Source organism: Tachysurus fulvidraco, chromosome 13 (assembly GCF_022655615.1).
Source record: "Tachysurus fulvidraco isolate hzauxx_2018 chromosome 13, HZAU_PFXX_2.0, whole genome shotgun sequence".
Lineage (NCBI taxonomy): Eukaryota > Metazoa > Chordata > Actinopteri > Siluriformes > Bagridae > Tachysurus > Tachysurus fulvidraco.
The window spans coordinates 27862557-27867556 of NC_062530.1; the positions used below are offsets into that span (position 1 = coordinate 27862557).

The window sequence follows — 5000 nt, forward strand, 5'->3', positions numbered from 1 at the left end:
CTCACCCCTCACTCCCACCCCTCACCCACTCACTCCCACACCCTCTCACTTCTAAAGCACACCCCTCACCCCTCATTCCCACACCACACCCCGACTCTGTTTGTAATGTCTGTAACATAGCGGTGTGTGTGTGTGTGTGTGTGTGTGTGTGTGTGTGTGTGTGTGTTGTAAACAGTGTGAGGAACAATAGTGTTCACTTTAGGAGAAAGGGAGTGATGCCAAATAACCAAACAATCTGGAATGTCATGCAAGGACAGGATGAAGCCAAAGACCAAAAACACACACACACACAAATTTGGGGACAAAATATATGCACACACACACACACACACACACACACACACACACACACACACACACACACACACACACACACACACACACACAATACACACAGGCTGTTAACAAGCTGTCTCAATCCTGGTTTTGATAGAACCACATTCCAGAAAAGACATTCTAATACACAACTAAATACACTAATACACATTCCTCCTGAACACTGCTCCTGAACACTGCTCCTGATCACTGCTCCTGAACACTGCTCCTGATCACTGCTCCTGAACACTGCTCCTGATCACTGCTCCTGATAACTGCTCCTGAACACTGCTCCTGATCACTGCTCCTGATCACTGCTCCTGAACACTGCTCCTGATCACTGCTCCTGAACACTGCTCCTGAACACTGCTCCTGAACACTGCTCCTGATCACTGCTCCTGAACACTGCTCCTGATCACTGCTCCTGAACACTGCTCCTGATAACTGCTCCTGATCACTGCTCCTGATAACTGCTCCTGAACACTGCTCCTGCTCACTGCTCCTGAACACTGCTCCTGATAACTGCTCCTGAACACTGCTCCTGAACACTGCTCCTGAACACTGCTCCTGATCACTGCTCCTGAACACTGCTCCTGAACACTGCTCCTGAACATTGCTCCTGATCACTGCTCCTGATCACTGCTCCTGATCACTGCTCCTGAACACTGCTCCTGAACACTGCTCCTGAACACTGCTCCTGATAACTGCTCCTGAACACTGCTCCTGAACATTGCTCCTGAACATTGCTCCTGATCACTGCTCCTGAACACTGCTCCTGAACACTGCTCCTGATCACTGCTCCTGATAACTGCTCCTGAACACTGCTCCTGATCACTGCTCCTGATCACTGCTCCTGAACACTGCTCCTGAACACTGCTCCTGAACACTGCTCCTGATAACTGCTCCTGATCACTGCTCCTGAACACTGCTCCTGATCACTGCTCCTGATAACTGCTCCTGAACACTGCTCCTGAACACTGCTCCTGAACACTGCTCCTGATAACTGCTCCTGAACACTGCTCCTGATAACTGCTCCTGAACACTGCTCCTGATAACTGCTCCTGAACATTGCTCCTGAACATTGCTCCTGATAACTGCTCCTGAACATTGCTCCTGAACACTGCTCCTGATCACTGCTCCTGAACACTGCTCCTGAACACTGCTCCTGAACATTGCTCCTGATCACTGCTCCTGAACATTGCTCCTGAACACTGCTCCTGAACACTGCTCCTGAACATTGCTCCTGATCACTGCTCCTGATCACTGCTCCTGAACACTGCTCCTGAACACTGCTCCTGAACACTGCTCCTGAACACTGCTCCTGAACACTGCTCCTGATAACTGCTCCTGAACACTGCTCCTGATCACTGCTCCTGAACATTGCTCCTGAACATTGCTCCTGAACATTGCTCCTGAACACTGCTCCTGAACACTGCTCCTGAACATTGCTCCTGAACACTGCTCCTGAACACTGCTCCTGAACATTGCTCCTGAATACTGCTCCTGAACACTGCTCCTGAACACTGCTCCTGAACACTGCTCCTGAACATTGCTCCTGAACACTGCTCCTGAACACTGCTCCTGAACATTGCTCCTGAACACTGCTCCTGAACATTGCTCCTGATAACTGCTCCTGAACACTGCTCCTGAACATTGCTCCTGAACACTGCTCCTGAACACTGCTCCTGAACACACTCCAGTTTCATTTCTCCTGGTGAAACTTAAAGTTCTGGCCTCATAACGAAAGACGTGGTTTGTTTTGGGCATTTCTATGTAAATATGTATTGTAATGAATAGCACATGCTACCAAACAAACACAGCAGTGTATCTCCTGCTCACACCCTGTTACAGCACATCTGTATTAAATCCAGTCTGTACACAGGGACGAGTCCAAACACATGACAGAACTCAAAAAGAAGCTTGGGGAAAAAACAAGCTGAAAAAACACAATGGAAGCCTGTGCATTGTCTCAGTGTCTCCAAGATCCACACGCAAGAACTCATCTGCACAAGCAGAACCTTCTTATCAGAACAAAGCAGAACTCCAGAACATCATGTTCTGCTCAGGTTCTGCTCATTATAATCCTCAAAACACCAAAGTCTTCCACCACATTTTAGAAAACAAACTGCTGAACCACAGCTGACTCTAGACACCTCCAGATTATATGCTTTCCAGACCATGTGCTCTCTGGTACCCAAAAACAATCAGGAACATTTCTGTTGTTCTCCAAATGCAGGACCATGTTCTCTGGATCTCGTTCTGACAAACCACATTGTGTCTAGAACACCATCTAATCAAAAACACACCTTCTTCCAGACATTACATTCATCAGAACTCAGTGTGCCAAAACTATTAGTTCTTTAGATCCCACATTCTCTAAAGTTTTCAAAGACACATGAACTTTACGCTCTCAGTCGTCACCATCTTCTCCAGGACCCATGATCAGACAACATGTTATCAGATTGTTGCCATGGCAACAACATTATCAGTGTCACATTACTAACTAACTAATAACACACTAGACTTAATAATATCACACAGAATAGAAGTCACTGATATAGATATCATACCCCAAAGTGATGACATCACGGACCATTACATCATAATGTACACACTACCTATAGAACAGACTAACTGTGTCTCACCACGTTATCGACTCGGTAGAACCATTATCCTGACCACTAAAGACAGATTCACAAATAACCTGCCTGATCTGTCTGGACTTCTTACTGTACCCTCAAACTCAAACGACCTAGATGCAATGACTAACAGCATAGACGCTATATTCACTAGCACATTAGACACTGTTGCCCCAGTCAGATTACAGAAGGTTAGAGATAAAACACCTGCCCCGGGGTATAATAGTCATACTCACACCCTCAAGAGGGAGACCCGTAACCTCGAACGGAAATGGAGAAAAACTAAATTAGAGGTTATTATAACTGTGTATAAGGACAGTATGTCCAGCTATAGACAGGCTCTATAAGCTGCTAGGGCTCTGAGCACCTGAGCAAACTCATAGGACATAACCAGAACAACCCCAGGTTTTTATTTAGCACAGTGGCTAGTTTAACAAAACTTATTACTACAGCTACAACAACATGTTCACTAGACCACATTCACACTAAACTACTGAAAGAAGTGTTACATAAAGCTGGTGAGCCTCTTCTTAATATCATTAACTCCTCGTTATCTTTAGGTTACGTCCCGAAGTCTTTTAAGTTGGCAGTTATTAGGCCACTCATCAAAAAACCTAACTTAGACCCTAATGAACTACCAAATTACAGCCCTATCTCACACCTAACGTTTATGTCTAAAATACTTGAAAAGGTTGTGTCTGTCCAACTGAGCTCCTTCTTACAGGAGAGCAACATCCTTGAAGAGTTTCAGTCAGGTTTCAGGCCCCATCATAGCACAGAAACTGCACTTGTTAAAGTTACAAACGACTTGGTAGAGCGTTTTCTTATTTAGCTCCCAAACTTTATAACAGTCTTCCTGATATTCCTCCCTAATATTATAAACAGCAGCTACATTAATTCCTCTCCACTGCTTCTCTTTTTCTATCCATTCCGAGGCATCCAGACATTGTACCAGCTGTGACTGTCTTCTGTATTATGAAGATTTTGGACCTCCACCGAGATGAGGGAGTCTGTGAGGATCCTGAGACATCTACAGATCTACAGCTCCAGTTAGACTCTGCTATAATTAAGAGGAGATGTGACTCCATGTGTTCTTTGAGGACAACAACCTCCTCATCACTACAACATTTATCAGACTGTATATATATAATCACACCCCCAGTGTCACCCAGATGAGGATGAGGTTATATAATCACACCCCCAGTGTCACCCAGATGAGGATGAGGTTATATAATCACACCCCCAGTGTCACCCAGATGAGGATGAGGTTATATAATCACACCCCCAGTGTCACCCAGATGAGGATGAGGTTATATAATCACACCCCCAGTGTCACCCAGATGAGGATGAGGTTATATAATCACACCCCCAGTGTCACCCAGATGAGGATGAGGTTATATAATCACACCCCCAGTGTCACCCAGATGAGGATGAGGTTATATAATCACACCCCCAGTGTCACCCAGATGAGGATGAGGTTATATAATCACACACCCAGTGTCACCCAGATGAGGATGAGGCTCCCCTTTGAGTCTGGTTCCTCTCAAGGCTTCTTGAATGGTAAAGAAAAGAAAAAATCATCCTCATCTGGGTGACACTGGGGGTGTGATTATATATATACAGTCTGATAAATGTGAGGATCCTCACAGAGTCACCCATCATCTCAGTGGAGGTCCAAAATATTCATCACACAGAAGACGATCAGAGCTGGTACAATGTCTGGATGCCTCGTGGTGGTAGAAAGAGAGAAGCAGTGAAGAATTAATGTAGCTGCTGTTTATAATATTAACAAGTCTGATGTAATAGAGCACAATATTATGGGATGTATTATGTGTACGTCTGACTAAAGAGATGAGTTTATAATCTACATTTAAACTGGGAAAGTGTGTCTGAGCCCCGAACACTATCAGGAAGACTATTATAAATAATATCATAAAGATTAATATTAGATATATCATATTAATCTTTATATTAATCTTTATATTAACCTTTTGTTCTATGTTTATGTTCTGTAAAGCTGCTCTGTGACAATGTCAGTCGTTAAAA

General features: G+C 44.5%; 2 protein-coding genes and 1 long non-coding RNA gene across 3 annotated transcripts in view; 1 reads left to right on the plus strand and 2 right to left on the minus strand.

Moving 5' to 3' along the window:
• Positions 1-5000, plus strand: part of LOC113657299 — a 1727325-nt gene that overhangs the window by 577022 nt on the left and 1145303 nt on the right. The gene's annotated exons all lie outside the window — the stretch shown is intronic.
• Positions 1-5000, minus strand: part of LOC125146171 — a 1103650-nt gene that overhangs the window by 403556 nt on the left and 695094 nt on the right. The gene's annotated exons all lie outside the window — the stretch shown is intronic.
• The window catches only part of fbn1 (fibrillin 1), an 83126-nt gene that overhangs the window by 64129 nt on the left and 13997 nt on the right, over positions 1-5000 (minus strand). The window lies entirely within an intron of this gene.